Here is a 12,302-nt window from a genome sequence, read left to right on the forward strand (position 1 = left end):
CGCTCAGTCTTAATTCCCATGGGACCTTGCCTATCAGCTCTCTGAGCTTACCAAAATCCGCCTTCCTGAAATCCATTGTCTCTATTCTGCTGTACTCCCTTCTACCCTTCCTTAGGATTGCAAATTCTATGATTTCATGATCACTTTCTCCCATGTAGCAAACCACCTCAAACACAGAGACTGGCGCACATTTGGAAGAGGGAAACTGCTCTACACACTAGCCCTGGGCAGCCGCCCATTTTCTTTGGCAAGTTAGGAAGGGCAAAGGCTACACTGGAAGCACCTGGGGCTCCTGCCCCAGCCTTTGTGATGCCCATTCCCCCCAACTCCTTCCCAGGGCTCTAGCTGAAGCCAGAGCATTGGCCTGAGCAGCCAAGAAGAGGTTTCAACCCTGAAGGGAGCAGGACTTTTAGCCCAAAGGTAAAGCTGCACAAGCACAACCACGAAGGGACTCAAACTCTCAATCCCCTGATCCGAAATCAGATGCCTTAGCCATTAGGCCACGGGGTCACATAAAAAAAGGCACTCCAGGCACTTCTTTGGAAAAGGCAAACACTGATGCATCCAACGAAGTGGGGATTCATCCACGAAAGCTCATGCTCCAATATGTCTGTTAGTCTATAAAGTGCCACACGACTCTTTGCTGCTTTTGCAGACGCTGTGTTTCTCAGGTCAGCTACTGAGGGGGGCCGAGACTCTCTGAGCACAAGAAGTCGAGTTCCCAGTGAGATGTGAGACTTAATTCTCTGGAGCCGGGTGCAGGGCTTTGGCAGGGAGGCTCAGGCATGGGGGACTGTGGTGCAGCAGATGCACCAGCTGTCTAGCTGCGGAGATTTAATCTTACTGAGGAGGAGGAGGAGGAATCCTGCTGATAGGCAGTGTCCAGGACCGGTGCAACCACTAGGCGAACTAGTCAGATGCCTAGGGTGCCAAGTGGTTGGGAGAACCAAAAACCACACTCAGATGAGGCAGTGGAGAGGAGGTAAGCTGGGGAGGGGGCTTGGGGGCGTGCGGGGAGAGGGCTTCCAGCAGCAAGTAACAAGGGCGGGGGCGTGCAGAGGAACCGCTTCCTGTCCCAGCTCACCTCTGCTCTGTTTTCTCCCCTGAGCACGCCGCCCCCGCTCTAATTCTCCTCCCCTCCTATGCTTGTCGCACTAAACAGCTGATTGGCACCGCAAGCCTGGGAGGCAGGAGAAGTGGAGCAGTGCCGGCGTGCTCAGGGGAGAAGGCAGAGCAGTGGGGAGCTGGGGCTGGGAGATGCTGCAGGAGGGGCTGCCTGGCTCTTCCACATGGCCCCTGCCCCTGCTCCGCCCCAGTCCCGCCCTCCTGCCCCTGCACTCACTGCATGGTAAATAGAGTGATCCAGCTCCAGCCTGGTCCACTCCCGTGGTTCCCAGCCATGCCGCCAGCAAGTGCTGTGGGGTGGTTCCCCCCTCCCCACAAACTTGGGAGCCATGGGAGTTCTATGGCCCTGGGTCTCTCATCCCTCCATCCCTCCCCTGCCCCCAATATCCCTCCTGGGCTCTGTGGGGCTGGGTCTCTCTCTCTGCCCCTGTGCTCCCCTCTGCACAGCATGTCCTGGGAGAGACTCAGTTTCCCTGGACCAACATTTCACCACTCCACACATGTCTCTTCTGTTCCCCACCTCCCTCCATCCCACCTCATTTTCCCTGCACTCCAGGCTGGGTCTCTGCCAACCTCCTCTCCTCTCCTCCTGACCCCAATATCTCCTGCCCCTATGGGTCTATGGGGCTGGGTCTCTCCCTTCCTTCATCCCCTCTCCCAATATCTCCCTGCCCCTATGGGTCTATAAGGCTGGGTCTCTCCGTCCCCCATTCTCCCCTCATCCCCTCCCCCAATATCTCCCTGCCCCAGGCTGTGACGTGCTATGATGTGTGCTGGGGCCAGGGCTGGGTTTTTGCCACCCCAAGTGGCGGGGAAAAAAAAACAACCCACGATCGCAATCGGCGGCTGCTCCATTGCGCTGCCTTATTCTTCGGTGGCAATTTGGTGGCAGCTCCTTCCCTCCGAGAGGGACCGAGCGACCTGCTGCCGAATTGCTGCCAAAGAGCCCGACGTGCCGCCCCTTCCCCTTGGCCGCCCCAAGCACCTGCTTGCTGAGCTGGTGCCTGGAGCCGGCCTGGCTGGGGCTGTGACGTGCTGTGACCTGCTCACTCCCCAAGGGCAACTCACTCCCTTGAAACCAGCAGGAGAGAAGGTGTCACGTGTCCGTGGGCGGGGTTATGCAGATGAGCAGTGTCTGGCGGCAGTACTGGGAGCAGCGAGATGAACCGAAGGAGCCGGGCAGAGAGAATTCTCTGTGTGTGGACAGAATCCGGTGTGGGGAGTTCGTGTGGGGAGTGCCTGCACCGGAGTCACTTCGGGGCAGTGATTGCCACTGAGCTACGTAGTGACAAAAGGTGTGTGAATGGGGTGTGGTGCCTGGCTGGGAGCAGCTTGTGGTGATCAGAAAAGGGGTGGGAGCAAGAGGTCCTGTCCTAGCAGGGGGTGTATAGCCTGAGAGGGTGTTTTGTGGGTGCAAGTAGGTTTGGGGGCTTTTTGCAATGACAAGGGGTGTCTGCAGCTAGAACCCTCCTAACCCCACTAGTTTTCTCTGTGTTGGGGGGGGCAGATTCTGTGATGTCACATTCCCTGGGGGAGGAGTTTAAATCATAACTCCAGAGTGGGAGAACAACTCCACCGACTCCTGCTCAGTCTCCACTAGGGGGCTGGGCTGGGCTCTCGAGGGAGGGAAGCAAAGGGAAAAAGAGTCTCCCCTATGGAACCCAGGAGTCCTGGATCCCAGTCCCCCTGCTCTAGACCCCTTCCACTTCCAGAGCCAAGGATAGAACCCAGGGGTCCTGGTGTCCAGCCCCTCCCTGCTCTGACCACTAAACCCCACTGCCCTCCCAGGGTGGTGCAGGGGTCACTGGGTCTGTGTCCCAGCTCTGCTAAGGGCCTTGATTGATTTTCCCAAAGTGCTTCCTTCTGAATCTAGCCGACGAAGTGGGAATTCACGCACGAAAGCTCATGCTCCAATACGTCTGTTGGTCTATAAGGTGCCACAGGACTCTTTGCTGCTTTTAAAGATCCAGCACATCTGCCCTCTCTCCCCGGTCACTGCCCACCCTCGTGTGGGGGCACCAGCACTGTGCCGAGTAGTGATGGACAATTGTCCAAGCTGGCCCAGGGGAGACGTGTGTGTCCCTGCTGCCTTCTGCTGAGCCCTGCTCTGTGTGTGTGTGCATCTGTGACACTGTATCAGTGTGTTGCTAGGCTAACCAGTAGGAAATGGCTTTGCAGGATTTTGTATTCTGCAGCAAGTGACACACACACACACAAAGGGACTCACACAATCCCAAGAATACTCACATACAACACACTCAGAGGGACATTTTAGTCCAACACCCAGAGAGAGAAACATTCATACCCCCAGCCACACTCACAATAACCCCTCACACACACCATAACATTCACAGTTGTGCTCAGAGACACAACTGCACGCAGTTCACTCACACTGCTCCAAATGCAAGGACCTCCTGCCCCACACAGCATGTGCCAAGACCTGTTGAACTCACTGCCACGAGACAGCTACCAATGAGAATGACCCCCTCGTGCTCGATCATCTGCTTGGCCCCCCACTCCCTCTCGGGGCACGCTGTGCGGCATGGCTGGGGATTGTGCAATAGCAGGCTGGGGCCGGGTCACTCCACTTCCTGCAGGAAGTAGCCAACCCCCTGTCATCCACAGAGGCCTGGGACCAGCCCCCCTCTGCTTCCCCACACACAGGCCTGGGGCCTCAGTCTGCTCTGCTCCCCTGGCTCCCAAGTTTGGGGAGAGAGGGGAACTGCCCCACAGCACTCGCCGGCAGCATGGCTGGGAGCCAGAGGAGTGGACCATGCAGTGAGTACAGGGGCGGAGGGGCGGGGGGGCAGGGCTGGGGCGGAGCAGGGGCGGGGCCATGGCAAAGAGCCAGGCAGCCCCCCCTGCAGCAGCTCCCCAACCCAGCTCACCTCCCCCTGCCTTCTCCTCTGAGCACGCTGGTGCCGCTCCACTTCTCCCGCCTCCCAGACTTGCGGTGCTAATCAGCTGTTTAGTGCGGCAAGCCTGGGAGGGGAGGAGAATTAGAGCGGGGGCAGCGTGCTCAGGGGAGAAGACGGAGCAGAGGTGAGCAGGGACAGGGAGCAGTTCACCTGCATGCCCCCACCCCCATTACTTGCTGCGGGCAGCCCTCTCCCCACACACCCCCCAGCTAACCTCCATTCCTACCCTGCCTCTTCCCCCAAGACACCTCCTCCCGCTCACTGCTCTCGGCCCCCTCCCCACCCTTACTCACTCTTACGGTCATTACAAAGTGGCAAGGCAGAGCCCTCCCATTTTTAAAAGTCCTGGGATGTTGTTCACCCCTGTTCAGGCACCCCTGGGTCCCAGCACTTCACACAGCTCTCCCTGATTTCAGCAGGTAGTGAGGGAGCCTCACTGCTAGCGCAGACTGGGCAGTTTGTTGGATGAGAGACGCTGTCCCAAAGCAGGACGAATGCTCAGACCTGGTGATCAGTGATTTGAGATCTGTTGGTCTGCAGCAAGACTCTACAGTGAGTCTCAGTCAGCTCTGTTATTACACAGGGACGAACAAAAGGGTCAAATGGTGCCTGAAAGCCTTAAGAAGAATCCAACCCACCAAGTACAACACTTGTTGATACCAGCTCCTAACCCCACTGAGAATGTTTTGGGGTCACTCCTTGCCTTTATCAACCTAGGGGACTGAGAGACTAGGAATTAACAGGTGCTCCAGTGGCACAATTGATTAGCACACAGTACTTATAGGGCAGAGCTGAGGTTGTGAGTGCAAACCTCCCCTGGATCACTGGTTTTCATTAGCCAAATGGCTTCACCCCCTCATTTGGCCCTATGGAATGTAGAATTCTAGCCCTGGGGACATTGAAGGAACGTAAGAATCAAAAATACTCCTTCACTTATTACCTCTTCTCCAGAGTGCAGGTCAGAATCTACAATCCTTTCTCCCCCACCAGCCCCTGTGCCAGGATCCCTCAAGCAGAGCCTGGAGTCCTGCCCATCCTTGACCCCTGAGCCTGGAGGGAGAGGAGCAAGGAGCCATTGTTAGAGGGCTTTCCCTTCCCCTGCCCGCTTCCCTGGCTCTTGTCACACAGACAGCAAGCAGCAAAAGACCAGAAGTCCGAAGCGCAGACAGAAGGATGTTTACTGGGGTTAATTTCCAAGCAAGCAGATTCCAACGCCCTTCACACCAGTCAGGCTGATCTCTATACACGGACAGAGTCCGTTCCCCACTGTTCCCTACCCAGCTCTGACACCACAGAGCGTTTACCCCACATCCCTACAGACAATTCTTTCCTGGGTGTCCGGCTGGTGAGTCTTGCCCACGTGCTCAGGGTTTAGCTGATCACCATATTTGGGGTCAGGAAGGAATTTTCCTCCAGGGCAGATTGGCAGAGACCCTGGGGGGTTTTCACCTTTCTCTGCAGCGTCGGGCACGGGTCACTTGCTGGAGGATTCTCTGCACCTTGAAGTCTTTAAACAATGAGTTGAGGACTTCAGTACCTCAGACATAGGTCAGGGGTTTGTTACAGGAGTGGGTGGGTGAGAGTCTGTGGCCTGCGTTGTGCAGGAGCTCGGACTAGACGATCATAATGGTCCCTTCTGACCTTAAAGTCTGTGAGTCTATGAGCTCTGACACTGCAGAGTGTTTACCTCACGTCCCCCTTCCCAGCTCCGACACTCCAGAGCCTTGCCTGTGTCCCTGTTCCCCGTTCCCTATTCCCATCCCCCCGTTAGCAAGCATGATTCCAATTTCCCCGCCCACTGCCTGTTTGACCCCAGTTTATACGGTAATATTCTCAGCGAGACCTTTACCAATCATTTTACTGAAATGCAATTAACCAATTCTAACCTATTGTAACAGAATTCTCTAACCAATTACATCTCACTCCCCTAATTAACTTACACCCAGTAAAATTAAATCTGCAGCAGACAGAAAGAATTAGAGGACCAGACAGATTGACAACAGAAAAGCGGGGGCCATAAAGATAAACTCTACAGAAATGACGGTTTCACAACCACAACCATTGAGAAGAGATTTCTTGCCAGACCGGATGCTCCCTTAAGATCTGTTTCTTTATCTGGTGGTGATGGACACTATTGGGACAGGATCATCTTCCAAACAGCCCAACCCCACCTTAGTTCAGTGTGACGGGTTTGGGAGGTGAGGATGTGACCGTTCACTTCCCAGTGTATGGCTGCCCCTGCTGCTTAGCCAAAGGCCTTAGCCTACTGTCAAGGTTTTTTCCCCACTCTGAACTTTAGGGTACAGATGTGGGGGACCTGCATGGACCCTTCTAAGCTTAATTACTAGCTTAGATATGGTAACACTGCCACCATTCAGAAGTTAGTGTCTGGATCACTCCCTGTCCCCCCAAAACATTCCCCTCCCTGGGCAGCCTTGAGAGGCGTCACCAATTCCCTGGTGAACACAGATCCAAACCCCTTGGATCTTAAAACAAGGAGAAATTTACCATCCCCACTCCTTTTCCCCTACCAATCCCTGGTGAGTCCAGACCCAATCCCCTTGGATCTTAAAACAAGGAAAAATCAATCAGGTTCTTAAAAGAAAAAACTTTTAATTAAACAAAGAAAGATAAAAATCATCTCTGTGAAATCAGGATGGAAAATACTTTTCAGATTTATATAGCCCAGAGGAAACCCCTCTAGCCTTAGGTTCAAAGTTACAGCAAGCAGAGGTAAAATCCTCTCAGCAAACAAGGATCATTTACAAGTTGAGAAAACAAAAATAAGACTAACATGCCTTGCCTGGCTAATTACTTACAAGTTTGAAACATGAGAGACTGATTCAGAAAGATTTGGAGAGCCTGGATGGACGTCTGGTCCCTTTTAGTCCCAAGAGTGAACAACCCCCAAAACAAAGAGCACAAACAAAGACTTCCCTCCACCCAGATTTGAAAGTATCTGTCCCCCATTGGTCCTCTGGGCAGGTGTCAGCCAGCTTTATGGAGCTTCTTAACCCTTTACAGGTAAAAGAGACATTAACCCTTAACTATCTGTTTATGACACCTACGAACAAGGGCTCAGACTCTCCTAGGGAGAGAAGGCCCAGACAGGCAGACTGGGACTTTGGTTCTTTGTTTTATACCCCTGTCACTAGCTGAGTGATAAAAATACACCTAAGTTCTTAAAGTCTAGGCCGGTACAAGCAGCCTGAATAGCTCTATTCTAACAGTCATCGGTCCCTGTGGAAAAATCTATTCAGGGTTGTCCCTAGACATTTTGGTGCCCTACACAACACCCCGTCCCCCAGTCCGAGCTGGCAGAGCGGAGCAGGCTGGGGCCATGTCACTCCACTTCCCGCCGCCCGGTAATTGCAGGGCAGGCCAGACCCCACACTCACGGGGCAGTGGGAAGTGGAGTGATCCAGCCGCAGCCTGCTGCACTCTGCTCCCAGCCTTGGAACTTGGGCGGTGGGGGGAAACGCCCCCCAGCATTCACCAGCGCCGCAGCAGGGAGCTGGTGGAGCAGAGCAGGCTGGGGCCAGGTCGTTCCACTTCCCGGCGCCCGGTGAGTGCAGGATGAGACTGATCCCTCCTGCAGTCCACCGGGATGCAGCTAAGGGGAAGGGGAGGAGTAGGGGGGGGCATGGAGTGGAGCAGGGGTGGGGAGAGGCAGCGTGGGGGCAGAGCAGGAGTGGCAGCTTTGGGGAAGAGGTGGAGCAGGGGCAGCTTTCCTGGCCGTCTCAGCCAGCCGGGGGATCTGGCTGGCCGCCGGAGCAGTACGCAGCTGCGTAGGGCACCAGGAAAAATGGGGCAACTTGGTGTCTCCACATCCTTTCACCAGGCAATGTCCCTGTAGTGTGTGCTGTCTTCATAGGTCCTTTCGCAGTCTTTCTCACCCTCCTGTTTTGAGTCTCCTGTGTCCCTGCTTTCAAGCACAGACTAACTCTGGCTGTTCAGGAGAGGGGAGGACCATGCCTATGTGTGGCCAGCAGACAGCGACAAAGACCCCTAGCCAGCCTGCTCCCTGCCATGCCAAACACCCACTGAAGGCCACCCGCAGACCAGCAGGCGAGGCGGCTGCTGATGCTCTGTGGCCAACATCAGAAGAAGGTAGGAAAGCAGGGCCAGCCCCCTGGTGTGGCCTCTGTCTGTTCCCACTCACAGTGCTCACTTTTGCAGTGGGGCAGGAGATTTTACCCCAAAAGGCTTTTCCCCAGCTGGCGAGAAGCAGAGAAACACCCAGGCTCCCAAGGTGCTATTTACCAAGCCCCCTCAAGTACAGGGACAGGCGCATATTTGGAAGAGGGAAACTGCTCTACACGCCAGCCCAGGCAGCTGCCCAGTTTCTTTGGCAAGTCAGGAACAGCAAAGGCTAGACTGGAAGTACTTGGGGCTCATGTCCCAGCCTTCGGGATGTCCAACACCCGACTCCTTCCCGGGGCTCTAGCTGAAGCCAGAGCATTGGCCTGAGTGACCAAGCGATTCCAGCCCTGAAGGAAGCAGGACTTTCAGCACAACAGTAAAACTGCACAAGCACAACCATGAAGGGACTCAAACTCTCAATCACCTGATCTAAAGTCAGATGCTTTATCCATTAGGCCACATGATGACATAAGAAAAACCTCTCCAAGTACTTCTTTAGAGAAGACGGACACTGTGTTTCTCAGACTTAGGTCATCTACTGACAGGGGCCGAGACTCTCTGGGCACAAGAAGTCGAGTTCCCAGTGAGATGTGAGACTTAATTCTATGGAACCAGGTGCAGGACTTTGGCAGGGAGGCTCAGGCATGGGGGATTGAGGTGCAGCAGATGGATCGGCTGTCTAGGTGCAGAGATTTAGTCGCACCGAGGCACAGAAGGGAGGAGAAGGAGGAATCCTGCTGATGGTCAGTGGCTGTGCAGAAAAAAGGGTGTTGATTCCCCCATCCTAAATGGGCTGGTTGGCTTGACCCTTCTCCCCTCTGCAGAGCATGGTGGGGACTGCAGCTCACCCCTTGTGGGGCAGGAGGGCACAGGTGCAGGGCGCTGGGCTCTGATGCACCTGGAAGTCAGATCCGTTGGGGTGCGGTGGGGTGGGGTGGGGCAGGGCAGGGCAGGGCAAGGCAGGGCAGGGCCTGTGGTTTACGTTCTGCCTTGCCTGGTGCTGGGCCATTGCACAATCCCCAGCCATGCCGCACAGCGCACCGCAAGAGGCAGGGGGGCAAGCAGATGATCCAGCACAAGGGGGGAGAGGAAATGTGGTTGGGGAGAGGAAAGGCCTTGGGTTGCACTGAGGGAGTGCAGATCAGGGGTGACACCTCAGAAACCTGCAGCAAAGGGATGGACAGGTGGGCTGCGTGGATAGAAAAGGCAGCGAGCCTAAAAGGGGAGTGGGGTCTAATGGTCAGAGCAGGTGAGGGTTGGGCTCTATCCCTGGCTCTGGGAGCAGAGGTGGGTCTAGAGGTGAGAGCAGGGGGACTGGGAGCCAGGACTCCTGGGTTCCATAGTGGCAGCTGTTTTTTCCTGTGTTTCCCTCCCTAGAGGTCCCGTCCCAGCCCAACCCCCTAGTGGAATCTGACTGGGGGAGGGGGTTGCCCTGCCACTCCAGATTCGTGATTCGAACCCCTTTCCCCACGGGCTCTGACATCACAGAATGTCCCCCCAAGTCAGAAAGTAGGAGCCCCTCCCCGCATGCAGAGGAAGCTAGTGAGATTCTAGGGGGTCTCTGGCAGAGGTGACAGCACCCACCAGACACCCACTCATGGTTGCAAGGAGAACCTCCTGCACAGCCCCCTGCTACGAGGGACCGGGGGCGCCCAGCCAGGGTGAGGAGGTGTGCTCCCTCTGAGCCCCTCCCCCGTTACTCCAGGATCTGAGCATCTTTCTAATTCGCAGGGTAATTCTCCTCCCAGGCTCGTGCGAGGGTGGGAAGCGCCACCAGCCCCATTTCCCAGACGGGAGAACTGAGGCCCAGAGAGGCTGAGTGATGTGCCCAAGGATACCCAGGAAGTCTGTGGCAGAGCACAGCATGTTTCTGCCTCCTCACTCCCAGGTCTGGCCTGCTCCTGGGTCACTGGATGGTGCAGGGGAGGGGGCGCCTCGGGGCAAGGGGCAGTGCAAGGGGGGGCCTCAGGGGAAGGGGAAGTGCAGGAGCGGGGTCCCAGGAGAAGGAGCAGTGGGAGGACAGGGTCTCAGGGGAATGTGAGGGGGCGGGTCCCAGGTGAATGGGTGGTGTAAGGGTGGGGTCTCAGGTGAATGGGTGGTGCAGGGGCGGGGTCCCAGGAGAAGGAGCAATAGGAGGGCAGGGTCTCAGGGGAATGTGAGGGCAGGGTCTCAGGTGAATGGGTGGTGCAGGGGCGGGGTCCCAGGAGAAGGAGCAATGGGAGGGCAGGGTCTCAGGGGAATGTGAGGGCAGGGTTCCAGGTGAATGGGTGGTGCAGGGGCAGGGTCCCAGGAGACGGAGCAGTGGGAGAGCGGGGTCTCAGGGGAATACGAGGGCAGGGTCCCAGGTGAATGGGTGGTGTAAGGGTGGGGTCTCAGGTGAATGGGTGGTGCAGGGGCAGGGTCCCAGGAGAAGGAGCAGTGGGAGGGCGGGGTCTCAGGGGAATGTGAGGGCAGGGTCCCAGGTGAATGGGTGGTGTAAGGGTGGGGTCTCAGGTGAATGGGTGGTGCAGGGGTGGGGTCCCAGGAGAAGGAGCAGTGGGAGGGCAAGGTCTCAGGGGAATGTGAGGGCAGGGTCCAAGGTGAATGGGTGGTGTAAGGGTGGGGTCTCAGGTGAATGGGTGGTGCAGGGGCAGGGTCAAAGGAGAAGGAGCAGTGGGAGGGCAGGGTCTCAGAGGAATGTGAGGGGGGGTCCCGGTGAATGGGTGGTGCAGGGGCGGGGTCCCAGGAGAAGGAGCAATAGGAGGGCAGGGTCTCAGAGGAATGTGAGGGCAGGGTCTCAGGTGAATGGGTGGTGCAGGGGTGGGGTCCCAGGAGAAGGAGCAGTGGGAGGGCAGGGTCTCAGGGGAATGCGAGGGCAGGGTCTCAGGTGAATGGGTGGTGCAGGGGTAGGGTCCCAGGAGAAGGAGCAGTGCGAGGGCGGGGTCTCGGGACAATGCGAGGGCGGGGTCTCAGGTGAATGGGTGGTGCAGGTGGGTCTCGGGGCAATGTGAGAGTAGGGTCTCAGGTGAATGGGTGGTGCAGGGGCAGGGTCAAAGGAGAAGGAGAAGTGGGAGGGCAGGGTCTCAGAGGAATGTGAGGGGGGGTCCCGGTGAATGGGTGGTGTAAGGGTGGGGTCCCAGGTGAATGAGTGGTGCAGGGGCAGGGTCTCGGGGGAATGTGAGTGCAGGGTTCCAGGTGAATGGGTGGTGTAAGGGCGGGGTCTCGGGGGCAAGGGGCGGTGCGGGGGCAGGGAATCAGGAGAATGGGCAGTGTGGCATTGGGGACTTCGGGAAGGAGGCAGTGTGAGGGCAGGGTCTCGGGGCAAAGGGGAAGGGTGTAGACGGGGTCTCAGGCAAAAGGGTGATGTAGGGATGGCGATTCAGGGGAATGGGTGGTGAAGGGGTGGGGACTAGAGGGAAGAGGCCGGAGGGGGCTGGGACTGGGGGAGGGGCAGTGCAGGGGCGGGGTCTCGGGGGAAGGGGCAATGCAGGTGTGAGGTCTCAGGGAAAGGGGCGGGGACTGGGGGTAGGGGTGGTGCAAGGGCAGGACCTCGGGGGAGGGGGCGATGCAGAGATGGGGGTTACGGGAAGGGGCAGGACCTCGGGGGAAGGGACGATGGAGAGATGGGGGTTAGGCGAAGGGGCAGGGCCTCGGGGGAAGGGACGATGCAGAGATGGGGGTTAGGGGAAGGGGCAGGGCCTCGCGGGGAGGGACGATGCAGAGATGGGGGTTAGGGGAAGGGGCAGGGCCTCGCGGGGAGGGACGATGCAGAGATGGGGGTTAGGGGAAGGGGCAGGACCTCGGGGGAAGGGACGATGCGGGGAAAGGGATTAGAGGGAACAGGTGGTGCAGGGGCAGGGTTTTAGGACAATGTGAGCTCAGGGTCTCGGGTGAATGGGTGGTGTGGGGGCGGGATCTCAGGGGGAAGGGGCGGTGCAGGGGCAGGGTTTCAGGGCAATGTGAGGGCGGGGTCCCGGGTGAATGGGTGGTGTAGGGGCAGGGTCTCAGGTGGAAAGGGCAGTGCAGGGTCAGTCTCTTGGGAGGAAAGGGAAGCTCAAGGGCAGGAACTCTGGAGAAGGGGCAATGTGAGGGCGGGGGTGGGACCTTGGGGAAAGGGTGCAGGGGAGGGGTGTATTG

Source organism: Gopherus flavomarginatus, chromosome 16 (genome assembly GCF_025201925.1).
Source record: "Gopherus flavomarginatus isolate rGopFla2 chromosome 16, rGopFla2.mat.asm, whole genome shotgun sequence".
NCBI classification, from domain to species: domain Eukaryota; kingdom Metazoa; phylum Chordata; order Testudines; family Testudinidae; genus Gopherus; species Gopherus flavomarginatus.